Raw genomic sequence first — 21,385 nt, 5'->3', positions numbered from 1 at the left:
TCGTCCTAGATCGAGCCGCCGCCTTCGACGTTGAATATTTTTCCCTTGATATTCATAATTTTTAGCTATTTTTAACCACTTCTCGGCACCAAAATTCCGCTCTCATTGGTTACCATGGGATAGGGCGACTCAGCCCGTCGAATCCACGAATATATCTGCACATAAACAACCAAAGAAACATCAAGCTGATACAAAACAAATATGCGATAAAATTCAACACAATGATCCCCCTACCCCCTGACAAACCAAGGCATGACATCCACAAGGAGTAGGCCTAGCATCATCTAATAGAAGATCCGAAGCGAGTCACTAACCAACTGCTCCAACATAGCCAAACTAAAAAGAACTGTCAAAGGGGTTGCCCTAAGTGGTGGTCTGAACTACCTACCAACTAAGGCCAACACAACTAGGAGCCCCTACTAGGCAAGGACTCCTATAGCCTGATCAAGAAGTATTTTCTTATAGCACATTTTCCTTTAGGGCTTTATTTGAGTGACATACTCGGGTATGTAAAAAGGAGGGAGCTGAGCGTAGTGACCCAAGGAGAACATGGCATCGGCCTTAGGTCCTGTCTCGGTATCCAAGAACCTATCAAGCCCTCGCAAGGTGACACTTAATCCTTTTCTAACGCTCACTTTTATTTTCGCTCCAACCTTCCTTATTTCTTTTCCAGCATGATGCCACCCCTAGGAAGACAAGGCATCGGCCCCAGGTCTGACTCGTCCCCAGGAACTACCAGGCCTTCGCAAGGCGATGATCAATTGCCCATAAATTTTTCTTTCTTTTCTTTTCTTTTCTATTCTATTTTGGCAGGGGTTAGAACCCCTTTTTACACACCTTTGTATATATTTATTGTCTTTTGGGATATTCAAGGTTTCTTTTCCTTTATCCTCATTTTTCCTTTTTCGGCAGGCTTCTCTAACTGCCTCACAACTAACAAGAACTCCTGGAACGGCTGCCTAGAAGGCTAGCAGAACAGGGTCACTAGAACTCCCTTCTAAAACAGGCCTTTTGATGCTTAGCAATGTCTTTACAGGAGGCAATGACTACTTCGACCTCCCTCAAACATACTTAACCTAAACCTCGGGACTTCATGCCTTGGTCCCCGGTCCCCAACAAGAAATGAAAAACCCCCCTTAACGAGCACACAAACACATATAGCATAAAAACCATAGTACTCATAAAGGATAGATATCACCTGGATAGGGCCACAAGAAGCCTCGATGCCACGACAAAGGCTCCCTCCAAGCTCTTCTTCAAACCTGTCTAGCACAGAACTCAAACAAGAAACCATTAACTGCACCCGCACTAAACAGACAACTAGCCCTCTTGGCCTAATGAAATAAAACACTTCACAACAAAACTGAATCGGCCCTCTTGGCCTAACGAAATAAAACAAAGTAACACCTACACATCCTTCCCTGGAAGACTCCAGATATACAATAAGAGGCTCCCTCCCAAGGAGGAAAAACAGGCTCGTAGCCCTAAACTAAATGCATGAGGTTATGACCCATCCCTCCTGCATAGATAGCAAGAGGCGTACGCATAATACGATGTCTAATCAACCTATGGGTCCCAGATAATAACGGTAGATTGGTCTCGACTACTCTTTGCATCACCCATATCAACCATCGTCTGCCATATATTGCATGTTTTGATAACATACCCCACAAGCGGCCGGGTCCTGTTTCATCATTGATCACAATATCCAAACTAGGTCCACAATTAAAGAAGAGGTCTTCTTCATAAGCAAGATTTGCTAATGAATCCGCAAACTGATTCCAGTAACGTGGAATCAGCTGAAAAGGCACTCCCTCAAACTCTTCTAGTAGGGTCATCGCAGTCCGATGATACATACAAAGAATGGGATTCCGCACTGTGTATGTCCCATCTAGCTGATTCAGGATCAACTGGGAATCCCCTTTTACTAACAATCGACGAATACCACCTTGTTTGGCAATATACAGTCCCATAATCAAGGCTTTATACTCTGCCATATTGTTAGTGAATCCTACCCTGCGATAAGCAGCTAACTTCATCGTAACTCTTCGTCAGGGGTCGCGGATTACTACTCCCACACTTCCTTTTCTATTAGGGCCCCTGGATGCTCCATCAAAATATAACGTATACGTCCATAATGGGTTTACACAGCCGGCCATCACGAACTCCTCTATTAGTAATTATGGTAATCAAAGTTTAGCATGTTGAGAGGATGAACTGACGGCTCCATCCCACCTTCTTCATTGAACTCAACAGGGATACTCGTCAACAGTCGTAGACAGTGATGGCAGAATACTTTAATCTCCCATACAAAAGTTCTGTCCTCTTGCTCAATCACCTTATATCCTTTGCTCCACCAAATGAGTCTCCCCTGATGGTATCTTTGCTCCAGATATGGGTGCTCCAAATAAGGGATTAACCGACCCATCAACCGTCTTTGAAGCTCTTTTCCGCAGGTCTCAGATCATTCTTAGCATGGACCTGCAACGCATTTCCTTTGTATTAGTAAACTTAGAAATAGTAAGGTTTAATCTTATTAAGATTAACCTTATTCTTAAACTCCACTCCCTGTAAATTAGCTAATAGCGTTGTAGACTTATTCTTCCCTAACCTAACGATTTTGTAGGGTCCATCCCATTTAGGTTCCAATTTTCCTGGGAAAAGCTCCCTAGTGCATCATAATATAAAACTAGTTGTCCCTTCTTAAAGGTGTACTTCTTCGCTTTTAGATCATGCAACTGTTTCATGCGACGTTTAGCCACCTCTTGGTGTAATAGGCTTTGCAACTTAATTTCATCTAGGTGTGCTAAGGTCGTAAATTTCTCTAATAGGGCATCCTCATTACCCAAAGAATGGTTTATTGCGAATCTAATAGTCGGTAACTCAATTTCTAAGGGTAAAACGCACTCTTCACCATAAACTAGTTTGAACGGCGTGTGGCCAGTGGCTCGCTTGAACGTGGTATTATATGCCCATACTCCCACATACAGCTTCTTATCCCAGTCGCGTTTCTTTTCAGACACAACTTTTGATAGGATACCCACAAGCTACTTGTTGATACTTTCAACCTGCCCATTTGCCTGCGGATTATAAGGAGTCGTTTTGTTGTGCTTGATCTACCAAGCCTCTCTCAAACTTTTGATCACCTTATTTAGGAAATGGGTTCCACGGTCCGACACTAATTCTTTTGGTGGACCAAAACGACATATTATCTGCTCTAAAAGGAAACTAGCAGTTTCTTTAGCATCATCTTTTCTTGTTGCACGTGCTTCTGACCACTTTGTGAAGTAGTCAGTTGCTACAATGATATACCTCTTTTGCGCAGTCGACGACGGAGTAATAGGACCCACAAATTCTATTCCCCACTTCTCAAATGGAAGTATCACCATAATAAGGGTGAGTGGTCTTTTCCTATTCTCTCGACTATCATGTCGTTGACAAATATCACATCTCTTAACATGCGCAAACGCATCCTGGAAGATGGCAGGCCACCAATAACCTGCTCTTAAAGCCTTTTGTGCTGTAAGCCGTCCAGCAAAATGGCCTCCGCAAGCAGAATCATGCACTCTTCCAAAATGAATGGCACCTCGTCAGGCATTACACATCGGCGATAGATGTCATCAACCCCTTGCCGATATAATGTACCTGTGATCAAAGCAAACTTTAATGACTGCTGCTTAATTTTCCTTCTCTCAGCTTTAGATAGTTCGGATCCAGCCTCTCCTGTCGATAAATAATACGTTATTGCAGCATACTAGGAGGGAATAGACGACGTATCTATTTTAAATAACAACTCCATGTCACTACCTTCAGCCACCGATTCTTTCGGCTCCCCAAAGTCCACAAGACATTCCACAATGCCTTGCAACCTTGGTGGCTTACTCCTGATCTCATAATCAAATTCCTGCAAAGTGATTAACCACTTCGCTAGATGATCAGGCGGCTGCAGCTTATTCATCAATAGTCGAAGCCCCTCCGCCTTCGTATAAAGCATGTCTTTCTCATAGAGAATATAATGCCTGAATTTCTTGGTCCCAAAGACCATCGCTAGACACAACTTCTCCATGTAGGTATAATTGATCTCTAAAATGCCCAATTTCCGACTAGCAAAGGCTATCGGGTGGTACCACTTTTCTTCCCAAATTTGGGCTAAACAACCAGCTGATACTATGCATGGTGGCTGCTGAAAATATATAGAACACCTCACCTCTTTTAGGTGCCTTTAAAACGGGAGCTTTTACTAGCTCCTGCTTCACATCCTCAAATGCTATCTTACAAGGGTCACCCCATACAAACAAACAGCTAAAGGACAATAGATTTGTAAGCGGCAACGTTCTTTCTGCTAAGGCGTTTATAAATCTACGGTAATAACCAACCGAAGACAGAAAGCTATGAACTTCTTTCGGAGTGCGTGGTGGACCCATGGCAACTATGACTTTGACCTTCTCGGGATCTGTCGCAATTCCTACCGAACTGACCACATGGCCCAACAATAGCCCATAAGGTACTCCAAAAACACACTTCCGTGGGTTTAGGGCGATGCAAAATTGTCTGCAGCGCTCAAAGCATTTTCTTAAAATGATCAACTGCCTTTCTCTCACGGTGGCGGCCCCTAAGTCATCAATAAACACCTTCAACTCTTCAGGGGATATGTCACCGAATGTCTTATCTGTTATTCGTTGCCACGAACTAGGCGCATTGCATAAACCAAAGGCCATCACATGGTACGCAAAAGTACCAAAGACAGTAATAAAAGTTGTTTTCAACTTGTCCTCTTCTGCAATTGCCATCTGGTTATATCCTGCAAAGCAATCCATAAACGAATATATCTCCCTACCTGCTAATTGATCCAAAATCTGGTCAATAAATGGCAACGGGTAGTAGTCCTTAACTGTTTGCTTATTCAGCTCTCTAAAATCTACACATAATCGGATTTGATTATTTTTCTTCTTTTTGATCACAACTAGTGAACACCATTCCGTGTGTTGCACAGGAAAAATCAAACCCACTTTCCGAAGCTTCTGTAACTCTTGAAACAGCCCGTCCCTCAGTTCGAAAGGCATACGCCTTACTTTCTGGCGTACAGGACAACTGCCCTTTTTCAACGGAATTGTATGAATAGCAAGACTAGGAGGAATGCCTCTCAGCTCATCATAACTCCAGGCAAAGATATTGCGGAATTCTTGAATCAAGGATACATAATCCTCCCTTTCTGCTGTACTGAGCATAGACCCTAATTTGATTGGTCGCGACTCATCAGGCGTACCAAGGTCTAGCTCGATAACATCTGCATCTCTTATGCGATCTTGGGCCTCTATCGGCTAGTTCAAAGTGATCTGATAGACATCTTCCGTGGTGGATCCCTCTTTGGACTCATCACTCGATGATGTCTCACTGGCGGATAAATCCTCTAATGTCTCCAATTCTGTAGAAGATAGAGGAGCTCTCTCACTCTACGGAGACTCAGGGTAGGCATCAACCACCACATGCTGGGCACCTCTGCCGAATATTAGTCGACCAACGGGTATATCCACTTGGCAGTCCGCTTGCAAGATCCAAGGTTGTCCAAGTAATACTTGGTAACTTGGACGCCCTGCAAAACGAAACACCCTAAAGTCCAACAAGCATTCTACATTTGCAACAGTGACATGGACCTTAGTAATGCAGCCTTCCGGCTGCCTCAAACTATCATCTGCCATTCTGAGAATTGTGGAGATATCTTTCCGGATCGCAAGACCCAACTTTTCCATCAGTTCAGAACTCATAATGTTAACAGATGATCCCGTGTCGACAATGGCATAATCTACTAATATCCCATCGACATAGGCTGCAACCCTTGGGCAATGCTTCTCGCCATGCTCGAACCAATCATCACCAACTTACGCAATATCCAAAGGTTCTACGATATACCCGGTACGCAGGATATTTCTAAATTCCTTGCGTACTCCTGGGGAAAGCTTAATAAGCTGCAAAAGATTCACATCCGGCTTGACTTCACAAAGAGAGCTCACCAAATCGAATTCATGATAGTTCGATAGAGTTCGCTTTTCACGCCAAACCATCTGCTCTTTAGGTCGCTGAACCAGCTTTATTGCCTCTTTTTTAACTTTCACCTTCTTCTTTGGTGGTTCCTTATCCTTCTTAACATTGGCTTTACTCTCCATGGGCTTCAAAGGTCCCCCTTCCATGGCAGGATCCAAAACATGCATTCCTTTGTCGCCTTGTTTAGGGTTTCCGTCGACAGGCTTATCCTTGTCGGCCTCTCTACCCTTTTGACCTCTTGTAAGGACAGCTCGCAGATTAGAGGTTTCAACGTCATTAACGTGCACAGCCTCAATCAAACTAACCCCACTACCACTAGGTAGCTCCTCTACTGTAGTCTTTGGTCGTTGGAGTATTTGTTTAGGCCCGTCTTCTCGCTGGGAATCATTTCCTTGCGCACGATGATTAACAGGCCCTGGTTGCCAACTACCTCGCTGGAGGGAACTAATCTTACTCCAGAAGTGGCTGCTAAATGGCCGGATTTTCCACAGATGTCGCACTTGACATTTGGGCTTCGTGGATAATGTTGCCCACCACACCATTTGCAGTTAAACCTCGAAGGTGCACCCTCATCTGGGTATCTACTTCCTATCAAATTTTGTTGTTTTTTAAGAAAGTTTACATCAATGGCTATTTGTCGATACTGCTCAGTAATCATGTCGGTATAATGTTTCATCATGTCCTTAACCTCGCCAAGAACATTGGAAGCGCTCGACTCGTAGCCTTGATTATTACCCTGTTGTTCCATCGGCCTAACAATTCGATTAGGCACTGGTTGTTGAGCCACAGGCATGGTATTAGAATTGACTGCCTCGCCTCCACCATTTGGAGCCATTTGACTGCTCGTAGGCATCGACATGCTAGGGGGAGCTGGTAATAAAGGCACATTCTGCATCATGTTCCCTCTCCCATTAGGATTAGCCATCGCTATCCCTTGGCCACTACTGCCATTGGCTGTCGCCATATTATTTCCCAATGCTAGACCCATATTCGAATTGTCTCGAGAAGCATAGGCTACTTGTAGTCGAGATTCCACCTCTTGTGCTCGTGTAATGGCAGTATCTATATCCCCCAAGGGGACACTACTCAACTGCAATTGGATATTAAAGTCCAAACCATGTAGGAAATATTGCAATTGGGCAGCTGCAGGGATAGGAATAGAGGTGTCCAACTTACAAAAAACCTCTTTTATCTTCTTCGCATAAGCACGAATATCCTCGTGTGGTTCTTGGCGGGTTATGTTGAGTACACGCAACCAATATTGCCCACCCCGTTCAGGGGAAAACTCCCTTCGAAAAGCTCCATAAAATGAATCAATATTCAATATGGTTCCGGCTTCTAAACCATGATACCATATGGCAGCTCTTCCTTTGAGAGTCATGTTGAAGAATATCATTAAATGTCCTTCTTCTTGGATGCGACAGTTAAACATCAGCTTTTGAAACTCCCTAATGTGGAGTTCCACATCTTCCTCAACTAGCCCATTAAAAATGGGTAGCGGGTAACCTAGAGCCGGCAAATCCATCGTTCCTGCAGGAATTGCAATAGGTTGCGCCATGACGAGAATTGGATTTGCACTAGGAATAGGGGACGGTGGGGTTGCACCTCCCGCACTTGATGTAGACTGGCTTATGGAAGAAAGGGGAGCACTAGAGCTTTCACCTTCTCCTAACTTACTGCTTGTGGCACCAAGACCACTAGATCCACTTCCTCATAAGGGTTCAACACCGCTACGCTTAGGGAAATATCTCCTAAAAATTTCAGCACGTCGCCTAGCTCTTTCGCCTCTCTTGCTTTTGAATTTCTGCTAGACGATGCTTATCGATAAATAACGGATCAATCTAAGTATCCTTTGGCATAAACTACTAATTGGTCCCTAGACAACCAGGATTCGAGGACCGCCACTTCTAAGCGGCTCCCGGCAGATGCACCACTGATGGGACCTAAAACGGGCCGGCATTGGCTCATGCACTAGCCAGACCTCTATCATGCGCTCAACAACCCCACGGCCTCGCGGACAGGAGCGTGGATGACACATACATCATCTTCCTAAACATCTTGCGTTTGTATCACGTCTTGTAGTCCAACTTTAACCCAATTAACACTCCTCAGAGGGAGTCCCAACACATTGCCAAATAGCACGAAGTACACTTCGTCCACAAGATGCACAAGAAGGTGAACTTGTATCGTGAGCATACTAGTGGGTAGGTATTTCTCAAAGAGAAAGACCGTCTCCACTGCTCCCCACCTTGTGGATTCAATAGAGGACGTCTTAATCTCTTTCTGTGAGATCCATTGCACCAAAGTCGATAACTTGTAAATGGCCCCGCGAATTTCTGGAGTAAGGCATCCTGCGATCACGATCGGTAGGACAAACTGCCACAAATGAGAAAGCATTATGAATAATGGCCACTTTTCAAATTGCAAAATGCCCACGCTAATTACAATCCATTCTGTTCACAAACCTGACATATCTTATGCCAATCATGGGATTTTAGCACCGACAATTGGTCATCTTTAGAAAATGTGGACCTGAGAGAACGCATCATACCCATCGGAGTGCGGATAGACTTGATTACTTGCTTCACAATGCGCTCTTCTTTGGTGGACAAAACCCAAGGAGCACAAGAAAGCTGCACTTCCCCTTCAGCACTCGACTGCGGCCAAAGCGCCTCCATCTTACCTACCTCCTTCAAATCCATTCGTGACCCTATAGTGTCTCTCTTTCCTGTGATGTGGTCCCATAGCAAGCTGCCCACATTCTTGAAAATATACATGGGATCCAACAAGTGGTTGACCTGTAAGTGGGTCCAATATGGCAACTCGTAGAAAACTGAGAACCGTCGCATTCCATTTGGATGTGATTCCGGGTTTACCATTTTCAGCTCGTACCAGCTTGCAGCATTCATACGTGTTGGAGGTCGTCCAAGAAAACCTTCCCTGAGTTCATGATCCTCCGACAAGAAAGTGGCGTATCCTTGATATACCATCTTCTTCATGGTTCGTGACCTTCGGGAGTCTAACTATGGCCCACACAATGGACGTGCATGATAACCTGAGGTAACTAGACCTGTAAGGCGAGCCACGACCTAGTGAATACTTGATTGAATGAAATAAAATATAGATATTACCAGCGAGAACGGAGGTCTGCTCACCTGAGCACTCTCCCAATCCTGAAAAGTCATGCATCGTCCACATGAGAATGGCTTGAATGTTGGCTGACCGCTGACCATCGCGCTTGCTCATATCTTGCACAGTGACCCCCTCCTCCCACAAAATCTTAAGCTCATCGACTAATGGACGAAGATACACGTCCATATTTTTTACTTTGTAGCGGCCCGGGATGAGCAAGCTAAGGATGAGATGTCCTTTCTTCGTAGAAAGCCATGGAGGGATGTTGTAGTTGACAAGCACTATAGGCCACACACTGTAAGAAGTCGAGCGCAGACCGAATGGGTTCACACCATCCATGGCGAGACCAGTTGACGATTCCTTGGCTCTCGCGCAAAGCCTGGGAAGGTAGAGTCAATGTGGCTCCATGCGTGCGAATCCGCTGATATTTGTTGAACTCCATCCGTGGATCTATTCTGCACATGCCACGTTGTCAAGCTTGCCATGCCAGACGTGCGAAACATGTGGTTTATGCGGGGGATGAGCGGAAAGTGTCTGAGAACTTTTTGAGGGATGGTTTGCCCTTGCAAGTCCTGTCGATACCTGTGAGCACCACACTTTGGACATGTCTCCATAGTCTCTTATTCATCTCGAAACAGTATGCAGTCGTTGATACATGCATGGATGTTATTGTAGTCCATGCCAAGCTTCCGTAAAACATGTCGTGCATCATCACGAGACTCAGGCATGGTATTTGCAGGTGGTAATATATGATATTTCAATAACCTGAAAAAAATCATAAAACACCTTGAAAAAGCACAAATGTTTGCAATAATACTGTAAAAAAGAAATATCAATGAAGCCTATCTGCAAGGTACCTGAATAACTCAGTCACACTCGTATCGCTCCAACCGTATTTTGCTTGCATACTTAAGAGTACAAGCAATGCCTTCAACCGAGATACTTGGCACCCATCATATAATGGTATGGATGCTTCCTCTCTAAGTAGGTCAGATATCTCAACATCCATGGGAATCAATGCATCGATCATTGCCTCCATCTCAGGCTCCAAGATTGTAGGTAGGTCGGGAAGGTTGTCTGTCTCCTCTGGCATTGACGGTATAGATGGGCCTTGCGAGTGGTGGATTGGCTCCTGCAATCCATCCATCGCACGTCCACGAACTCTTCTAATTGGCCGCAAAGGGTGCACTCCCCCTTGGGTCGAGACATCACCCCCCTGGATAGAAAATTTGCCAACAAGACCCAATCTTATTGTGTATGGTTTTCAATTAGCTTGCGAGTACAATGCATGATTAATATTAACTTCAAATTACCGTTTGCTGAAAATCCACAATCGCCTAATCAATGATCTCAGATTGAAACTCGCCAAATCGTCGTACGTGTTCTATAGACAATCGGCGTTTTCGTCTAATTGCCAACTTGCATTGAGAGCAAGGACATGAGACACGCTGATTAAGATACGTCTCACGATCTTGAACAATAAGACCTTCTTCGTTTTCCATCTTATCTACATTACAGCAAACGAGGCTTAAATGGATAGCTTTATGGAGATGTACGTCAAGTTGCAAGTTGACCATAAATCTTGCATTGTACATAGTAGTTGAGAGATTTTTTGATGTTATATCTCGGCCTTGTATCATGCTCAAGGATTTGTTTGTCCCGGTAGATAATTATTCGTTATTGTAAAAAACTGCACTAGAGGGCTTTGAGTATAAGTAATCCATTTATGAGCATCATTGAGGATCTCTTAGTCTAATAATAAATCAGTCTCAACAAAAAGCATCTTAGAAATGTGGTTTTTTTGTCATAGGATCGCGTATTAAAATTAATGCCATCTATGAAATTTATCAACTATAGTAATAAAATTTATTTCAATCAATTCTACTCATTGTCATAAGACCTGAGAGAAAATATCCTATACTCAATTTAAGGGATTCTTCTTCTATAACAATACTTTTGGGTTCATTTTGATGAAGTACCGTAATGACCATTAGCTAGGGTATCATTTTCTTTTAGTCCTTCCTAGTTGGCATGATTTCTAATTTGTTATGCCTATAAAGTTAATACAAAAACAATGAATTATACATATCACAATTAGATCCCCTACTTAGACATTATGAAGGACATGACCAATTTTAAGCCATCTTAAAGAGTCACCAATGTACGTGGCCCATGGCAAAGCACATTGCATACCATTATCGATAAGTCTATTGTTGTGCATCTTAAATCTCCTAATTAGACTTTATAAATGGTATAACTAATTTTTAGCCCCCTTAAGAAGTCGATGTAATGGTACCCATAAAAAAAGTAAAGTGGATACCATTACCATAATCATGGATATGCTATCATTCCAATATATGTTATCTTTCTCTTTCTCTCCGTCTCCCTCCCTCTCTTTCTCTTTCTCTCGTATTTCCTCTCCCTCTCACAATATATCTTAACACTCTCCAAAAGCAAAAGGGAGAGGGAGAGAGAGAATGCACTCTCCCTCCCTCTCCCTCTCCCTCTCACTCTCTTTCTCTTTCTCTCCCTCTCTCATTTCCTTCCCCTCCCTCTCCCTCTCTTTCTCTCCCTCTCTCTCCCTCTCCCTCTCTTTCTCTCTTTCTCTCTTTCTCTCTCATTTCCTCTCCTAAACAAGCAAAAAAGAAAGTGATTCAAACATTAAACAAGCAAGAGGGAGAGTGAGAGAGAGAATGCACTCTCCCTCCCTCTCCCTCTCCCTCTCCCTCTCCCTCTCCCTCTCCCTCTCCTTCTCTTTCTCTTTCTCTCCCTCTCTCATTTCCTTCCCCTCCCTCTCCCTCTCCCTCTCTTTCTCTCCCTCTCTTTCTCTCTTTCTCTCTCATTTCCTAAACAAGCAAAAAATAAAGTGATTTAAACATTAAACAAGCAAAAGGGAGAGGGAGAGAGACAATGCACTCTCCCTCTCTTTCTCTTTCTCTCCCTCTCTCATTTCCTTCCCCTCCCTCTCCCTCTCCCTCTCTTTCTCTCACTCTCTTTCTCTCTCATTTCCTCTCCTAAACAAGCAAAAAATAAAGTGATTTAAACATTAAACAAGCAAAAGGGAGAGGGAGAGAGAGAATGCACTCTCCCTCCCTCTCCCTCTCTTTCTCTTTCTCTCCCTTTCTCATTTCCTCCCCCTCCCTCTCCCTCTCCCTCTCTTTCTCTTTCTCTTTCTCTTTATCTCCCTCTCTCTCCCTCTCCCTCTCCCTCTCTCTCTCTTTCTCTCTTACTCTCTCGTTTCCTCTCCTAAACAAGCAAAAAAGAAAGTGATTTAAACATTAAACAAGCAAAAGGGAGAGGGAGAGAGAGAATGCACTCTCCCTCTCCCTCCCTCTCCCTCTCTTTCTCTTTCTCTCCCTCTCTCATTTCCTCCCCCTCCCTCTCCCTCTCCCTCTCTTTCTCTTTCTCTCCCTCTCTCTCCTTCTCCCTCTCTTTCTCTCTCATTTCCTCTCTTAAACAAGCAAAAGAGAGTGATTTAAACCTTAAACAAGCAAAAGAAAGAGAGACGGAGACTCACCGATGAGATATAGCAAGCATGGGGCGGCTCCTCTTTGCGATGAAGGCTCCTCCTCTCCTTCGCGAACAATGGCGGTGGCGGCGGCGGCAGCAAGTCTAAGCAGCTTGTGGGTATCTTGTCTAAAATAGTCTCTGAGAAGAAACGAGACTGGGACAGGAAGTTGTATGTGGCAGTATGGGCATACAATACAACTTTCAAGCGAGCTACCAGCCATACTCCATTTAAATTGATTCGCTCTTTGAGTGTTTTACGACCATAGCCCACCTGGATGAGCTGAAATTGCAGAGCTTATTACACCAGGAGATATCTAAACGTCAGATGAAGCAGTTGCACGACCTTAAAGCAAAGAAGTATACCTTCAAAAAAGGGCAATTAGTTCTATACTACGATGCGCGTAGGGAGTTGTTTCCAGGAAAGCTGGAACCTAGATGGGATGGCCCCTACAAGATTGTCAAGATAGGGAAAAATAGGTCTACAGCTCTACTAGCTGATCTGCAAAAGGAGTAGAATTTAAAAATAATGTTAATCTTAATAAGATTAAACCTTATTATTTTTTAGTATGCTAATACAGAAAAATGGATTGCAGGTCCATGCTGGGGCTGATTTGAGACCTGCAAAAGAGCTTAAAGCTGGTTGATGGGGCGGTTAATTCCTTATTTGGAGCACCCATATCTGGAGCAGAGATACCATCAGGGGAAACTTATCTGGTGGAGCAAAGGATACAAAGTGATTGAGCAAGAAGACAGAACCTTTGTGTGGGAGATCAATGTCTTTTGCCATCACTATTTACGAGTGTTGACAAGTATCTCTATTGAGTTTAATGAAGAAGGTGGGATGGAGCCGTCAGTTCATCCTCTAAACATGCTAAATTTTGATTATCATAATTACGAATAGAGGAGTTTGTGAAGGCAGACTGTGTAAACTCATTGTGGACGTACACATTATATTTTGACGGAGCGTCCAGGGGCCCTAATAAAAAAGGGAGTGTTGGAGTAGTAATCCGAGATCCCCGACGTAGAGTTACGATGAAGTTAGCTGCTTATCTCGGGGTAGGATTCACTAACAATATGGCAGAGTATAAAGCCTTGATTATGGGACTGCATATTGCCAAACAAGGTGGTATTCGGTGGTTCTTAGTAAAAGTGGATTCCCAGTTGATCCTGAATCAGCTAGATGGCACATACACAGTGTGAATTTCCCATCCTTTGTATGTATCATCGAACTGCGATGACCCTACTTGAGGAGTTTGAGAGAGTGTCTTTTCAGCTGATTCCACGTTACAGGAATCAGTTTGCGGATTCACTGGAAAATCTTGCTAATGAAGAAGACATTTTCTTCAATTGTGGTCCTAGTTTGGATATTGCTATCAATAATGAGACAGGACCCGGTCGCTTGTGGGGAATGTTATCAGAGCATGCAATATATGGTAGGCGATGGTTGATATGGGTGATGCAAAGAGTAGCCGAGACCAATCTACTGTTGTTATCCTAGACCCATAGGTTAATTAGACAACATGTTATGCGTACACCTCTTGCTATGTATGCAGGAGGGATGGGTCATAATCTTATGCATTTAGTTTAGGGTTGTGAGTCCTATTTTTCCTCCTTGGAAATGAGCATATTATTGTATACCTGTACTATTTCAGGGAGGGATGTGTAGGTGCTATTCTGTTTGATCTCGTTAGGCCAAGAGGGCCAGTTTTATGAGGTTTTAAATGCTTTATTTCATTAGGCCAAGAGGGCCGACTAGTTTTTTTAGCGAAGTGCTTTATTTTATTAGGCCAAGAGGGCCGACTAGTTTTTGTAGCGAAGTGTTTTATTTCATTAGGCCACAAGGGCCGATTATATGTTTAGTACAGGTGCGGTTAATGGTTTCTTGTTTTAGTTCTGTGCTAGATAGGTCCAAAGAAGAGCTTGGAAGGAGCCTTTGTTGCGCAGGAGCTTCTCGTGGCCCTATCCAAGTGATATCTCTCATTTTCGAGTAACATATTTTTCTGCTATATGTGTCTGTGTACTTGTTGGGGGATTTTTCTTTTCTTGTTGGGGACTGGCGTCCAAGGCATGAAGTCCCAAGGTTTAGGTTAGATATGTCTGAGGGAGGTCTGAGTAGTTGTTGCCTCCTGTAAAGACATTACCAGGCATTGAAAGATCTGTTTTAGAAGGTGTCCTAGTGACCCCGTTCTACTAGCCTGCTAGGCAGCCGTTCTAGGAGTTCTTATTAGTTGTGAGGCAGTTCAAGAAGCCTGCCGAGGAATAATGATGATGATAGGGAGGAAGTAAAAACCTTGAATATCCCAAAGAAAATAAATATATACAAAGGTGTGTAAAAAGGGGTTCTAACCCCTATAAAAATAGAAAAGGAAAGAAAGGAAAATGTATAAGCAGTTGATCATCGCCTTGCGAAGGCCTGGTAGGTTCTTGGGGACGAGTCAGACCCGGGGCCGATGCCTTGTCTTCCTAGGGGTGGCGTCTTGCTGGAAAAGGAAAAAGTAAGGAAGGTTGGAGCGAAAATAAAAGTGAGCGTCAGAAAAGGATTAAGTGTCGCCTTGCGAGGGCTTGGTAGATTCTTGGGTACCGAGACAGGACCTGAGGCCGATGCCCTGTTCTCCTTGGGTCGCTATGCTCAGCTCCCTTATTTTTACATGCTTGAGTATGGAAAAATAAAAAAAAAACCTACAAAAAAAAAGTGCTAAACGGAAATACTTCTTGATCAGGCTATAGGAGTCCTCGCCTAGTAGGAGCTCCTGGTTGTGTTGTCCTTAGTTAGGTAGGTAGTTCAGACCACCACTTAGGGCGACCTCTTTGATAGTTCTTTTTAGTTTGGCCGAGTTGGAGCAGTCGATTAGTGACTAGCTTTGGACCTTCTATCGGATTATACTAGGCCTATTCCTTGTGGATTTTATGCCTTGGTTTTGTCAGGGGATAGGGTGAGCATTCTGCTGTGTTTTAGTATGTACCTATTTTGTATCAGCTTGATGCTTCCTTTGGTTGTTTTGTGCAGATCTGTTTTGGGATTCGACGGGCTGAGTCGCCCTATACCGTGGTTGTCAAGATTGTGGGAGAGAAGGAAGGAGTCTCGCTTGAAGCTTTCTTGCTTGCACAATGGGGGAAGACACACAAGGGTGGAGGCTGAAAACAGTTTTCCTCTTCTTAGTTGTGTAAGCCAAAAGAACTCAAGTACAAAGAAATAGAAGAGCCCTAGATATGGGTCTCAAACCAAACTCAACTAACTAAGGTGGCATACTAACTGAGCCACGAACTAGAATAGATAAGGATAGCTATCATGTAGCTATTATTCATGGGCGGTGTACCAACCGCATCTGCAACTGACACGTCGGTGACATAAATACACAACGGTCACCCTGGCGTATCACGAGTGGAGCTCGATATCTCAACACTCCCCCTCGAGCTCAATCCCAATTCCTGCACACCAAGCAGGTCTCTGAACTTGCGTAGCTTCTCTGCGCCCAATGCCTTCGTAAATATGTCAGCTATCTGATCCTCTGTGCTGACATAAACTAGATCAATAAGACCTAGTAAAACCCTCTCTCGCACATAGTGATAATGCACCTCAATGTGCTTTGTTCTAGCATGATAGACTGGGTTATTTGCCAAGTGTATACTACTCATGTTGTCACAATAAATGACAACTGGTCCATCTGTAGACTGATGCATATCATAAAGTAGCTTATGCAACCAAGCTACCTCGCATGCAGCCATTGCTGCACCCCTGTACTCAGCCTCTGTGCTCGACAAGGCAACTGTAGGCTGTTTCTTGCTGCTCCAAGTGACTGCAGCACTCCCAAAAGAGAACACATATCCACTGGTAGATCGTCTATCAGAAATACTACCAGCCCAATCAGCATCAGTGTATCCATGCAACTGTATCTGAACCCCAGTCTCATAAAATAGTCCATATTGCAATGTGGACTTCACATACCTGAGTATGCGTCTAGCCGCATCCAAATGTGGTTTCCTTGGAGCCTGCATAAACTGACTTACCAATCCAACAGCATAGCTCAAATCTGGCCTGGTAATAGTCATATAAATCAAACTTCCTACTATGCGTCTGTACATAGTAGGGTCTTCTAGAAGCTCACCTGCATCTGTGCTCAGCTTCACATTCTACTCCAAAGGAACTGAAATAGGCTTACAGCCTGTCATCCCATATTTGGACAGCATGTCCAATCCATACTGCCTTTGCAAGAGCTGTATCCCACTTGGTGATCTAATCACCTCAATGCCCAAGAAATAACGCAGCTCTCCCAAATCCTTCATCTCAAACTTCTGCTTCAATAGCATTTTCACATGAAGGATATCTTCATCACTGTCACCTGTCATAATCAAATCATCAACATAAATGACAAGTAGCATAATACCTTTCTCTGTTTTCCTCACATAAAGTGAGAAATCTGCCTTGGAAATCTGAAAGCCAATAGTGACAAGATACTGTCCTATCTTGTCAGACCATGCTCTAGGTGCTTGCTTCAAGCCATACAAAGCTTTCTTCAACCTGCAAACAAACTCAGGATGAACAGCATGCACATAACCTGGTGGCTGCTCCATATAGACCTCTTCTTGCAAATCACCATGCAAGAAGGCATTCTTTACATCCATCTGATGTAAAGACCATCCCTTTGATGCAGCCATAGCAATGACTGCTCTTACGGTTGCCATCCTTGCAACCGGACTGAATGTTTCTTCATAGTCAATGCCATATGTTTGTGCATACCCCTTGACTACTAATCTTGCCTTGTATCTGTTCACAGAACCATCTGCATTGTGCTTCACCTTATAAACCCACTTACAGCCAATTGCATTCTTACCTTTAGGCAAAGGTACCAATTCCCATGTAGCATTTGCTTCCAAGGCATCCATTTCTTCATCCATGGCTTTCTCCCATTTTTCTTTTCCCATGGCTTGCTCAAAAGAAGTGGGTTCTGGTTCCTGTATCACCTTGACCATATATGCATAGTGAATGGCTGTAAATCCATCATATTTCAGCCTATCCACAGGATACCTAACTCTGGTAGACCTGCGCAAAGTGGGTTCACTCCCAGGTGCCCTCAAAACATCCCTGGTCTTCCTTACTCCAGGTGTAACAATAGAAGGAATACCCAACTCATCATCAATGCTCTGTTCTGAGCCACTGGATTCACCATCCACATAAGAGTGACCTGCATTCACATCAAACATGGGCTGATCAACCTTCTCTTTTCCTTTTCGTGATACCTGCATACCACTATCTGCATTACTTTGAGAAGATTCTCCTGATCTCAATCTGCCTGTCCATGGCGAAGAATGTGAACCACTGCTAGAGGACGCTCCAGGTCCACTAATATTTTGTGACTGCTGCTGTGAATTCTGTGCAGCATTACCATTTTGTGCATCTACATCATCAATCACATTTACTGGTTTATACCAGCTACTCATCTCATAAAAAACAACATCTCTGCTCACTGTAAACTTACGAGTAGAAGGGTTATAGCATCTATACCCTTTTTGCTGCAGAGAGTAACCAATAAAGATGCACTTCTCAGCTTTTGGATCCAACTTGGATCTCAGCTCATCTGGCACATGTACATAGGCAATGCAACCAAAAATTTTCAAATGAGAAATATCTGGTTTCCTACCAGTATACCTCTCCTCTGGAGTCATTCCATGTATTGCTGCAGTGGGAGTCCTGTTCATTATGTAGACTGCCGTAGCAACTGCTTCAGCCCAATAAAAATCTGGCAAGTCTTTTTCATTGAGCATGGCACGAGATACCTCTCCAATATGCCTGTTTTTCCTTTCTGCAATTCCATTTTGTTGTGGGGTATAACTGCATGAATATTGCTGCTTTATGCCATGCTCCTGCAGGAACCTTGCAAACTCATTTGAGAGGTACTCTCCCCCTCCATCTGACCTTAGGCATTTTATCTGCAGACCTGTTTCTTTTTCAACCATAGCTTTAAGAGTTTTGAAATGCCCAAAAACTTCACTTTTCTTTTTCATAAAATACACCCAAACTTTTCTGCTATAGTCATCAATAAAAGTGACAAAATAATGACAGCCTCCAAGAGATGCAGCTTTAGTAGTCCACACATCAGAGTGGATTAATTCCAATGGCTTCTCACTCTCTTGAACATGTCTAGGAAATGGTTTCCTTGCCTGTTTTCCAAACTGACAGGCTTCACATACCTTATGCATTTCTGCAACCTTGAACTTAGGCAATCCTGCAACAATGTTTTGGGCCTGCATTGATTTAAGTCGTTGTACATTAACATGACCAATGCGTTTATGCCAGATATCAATATCTGCAACTACACCGGTCCCATGTGCAAACATTGCTGCACTCAATTCAGGCATGTCTGCATCCAATGTAAACATTCTGCCCTTCTTCTTTCCTTTTGCTATCAAGCGACCTTTATTTTTCATATCCTCAACAAAGCATCCATGAGGATTAAATCTGACCTGCAAGCCCTGTTCAACCATTTGACCAACAGAAACCAGATTCTTGGTGATATTGGGAACATGAAATACATCGGACAGGTATTTCTTTTTCCCATCCTGCATAGACAACGGAATTTTTCCAATCTGCACAATCGGATGTGCAGTATCATCACCAGTCTCCACAAATCCTGGTTTTTCCATTTTCCTTGCATCCTCCATCCATTCTGCATGACCTGTCATGTGGTTTGATGCACCTGAGTCAACATACCACACATCGTTGCTTTCTTCTGTATTTGTCACAGAATTGTTCATGTGCTGCTGGTGCGCAGATCGGACGCAGGTAGCTCACGTAGTGAATTCCCAAAGGTCCCCAAGAACAAAGCACTCTACTTTTTAGCACAAAAACCAATGAGAAAGCAAGCACGACATGAGACAAGAGACAAATTGGGTTGAATCTCCCCCATGCCTTGTGTGAGCGCTTCACAAAGCATGTATTTAATATATATTTCCAATCTTTTTGCTCAAAAATAGCCCAATTACAAAAATATGACAAGCTTTTAGCTTTTGAGTTTGCTTTCTACCAAAAATAGGAAAATAAAGCTAATGGACGGTGCCCAAAGAGTCTGGCACGCCCAATCTCAATGTCCAAATAAAAATAACATATCCAGGCGCATAAGCGCATACAAAATAATAATAAATAGTCGATGTCTCTATAGACATAATCAAAATATAGGCGTGGCGCCTATCAAAATATATCCAAAGGTCGGAAACCCGCTAGACTCCAATGCTTTCCTCCGCCACTCCTGCTATCTCTACACATCAACTGAAGCATTCACAATCGTTAGTAAAATAACACAATTAAACCGACAAAAGTGAATACCTAGCAGTCTTCAGCTACATAAATAAATCAACTGGTTAGAAATAAATCCTAACCTTAATTTATTACGAGTGCGCACTCTAAACTCATAAACGTTTATTAATTTAATATGCATTTTGCGGAATCACCCGCTATGGAATCACCCATGTACACACTAAATTAATGAAACGCCCGAAAAGGACAGGCGTCCCCATCAACTTCTCGCACAAAGAATCCTCTTTGCGTATGAGCCCCGGTCATCTAAGTTTACGGAATCCACCGTAAAACCTCACGGAATCCACCGTGGAATATGCCTCCTGGCATCAGCTGCACCATAAACAAATGCTCATTTCTGTCATCACCCTGTCTACTAGAAGATGCATAATTTCCTTGTTGCAGTTTTCCATTCATGATGTCATTCTGCTTTTTATAGCAGTCTTTAGCCATATGACCCATTTTACCACAATAGTAGCATTCAACATTACTGTTTGCATTTTGACCTCTTTGCCATCCACCACGACCTCTTTGGCTCCCCCTGCCTCTAGAGTTACCACGTCCTCCTCCATAGGACTGGTTTTCTTGAGTTTGCTGCATATTCTGATTTCTACCACGGCCTCCAAATCGGCCTCCTCTACCTCTGCCTCTACCTCTTCCAGCATTTGAGTAGAAGACAGCTTCTTTTGAAGTTCCTCCTGAAGAAGATGCACCACCATTTCTCTGCTCCTCAGAAATTAGAAGAGCAATCAACTCCTCAAAATCAGGAAATCTTTCACGGACTGAAATGGATGTTCGAAACTGTGCATAATCCTTTCCTAGACCATTCAAGGTCACAGAAACTAAATCATCATCTTCCACTGGCGACCCAATGGAAGCAAGTGCATCTGCAATCTTCTTCACCTTCATGTGGTAGTCATTGATACTCATATTTTCTCTTTGCACATTATGCAACTCTTGCTTGAGCTGCATTTTCCTGGCTTGAGTATTTGTACTATACATCTTTGACAAAGTATCCCATGCCTCCTTTGGCGTACTTGCATCTTGAATATGCACAATCATAGAGTCTGAAATGCTGATAGACAGCCAATACATAACTTTCCTGGCTCTCTCATGCCATGCTTTAAATGCCTGCATTTGCTGTTGATTGGGAACATCAGGAAGAACTGGTTCTTCTTCATTTCCTGCAACAAATTCCCAATATCCTTTTCCCATAAGGAAATTCGTCATTCTAAACTTTCATGCTTGGAAGTTGTTCTTGTCAAGCTTTTCAGTGACAATCTGTGAGAGAGAATCAGATGCCATTACAGAATACTGCAAAAAATTCTGTCACTGCAAAAAACACAGCTTCACCCTCACAAGGGCAAATCTGAGCAATATGTAGTCTAGTCAAGTAGGTTAACATAACAC

Source organism: Lygodium microphyllum, chromosome 15, assembly GCF_053477565.2.
Source record: "Lygodium microphyllum isolate KBCC chromosome 15, Lygodium_microphyllum_v1.1.10, whole genome shotgun sequence".
NCBI classification, from domain to species: Eukaryota; Viridiplantae; Streptophyta; class Polypodiopsida; order Schizaeales; family Lygodiaceae; genus Lygodium; species Lygodium microphyllum.
Note: the sequence above shows the minus strand (reverse complement) of the source record.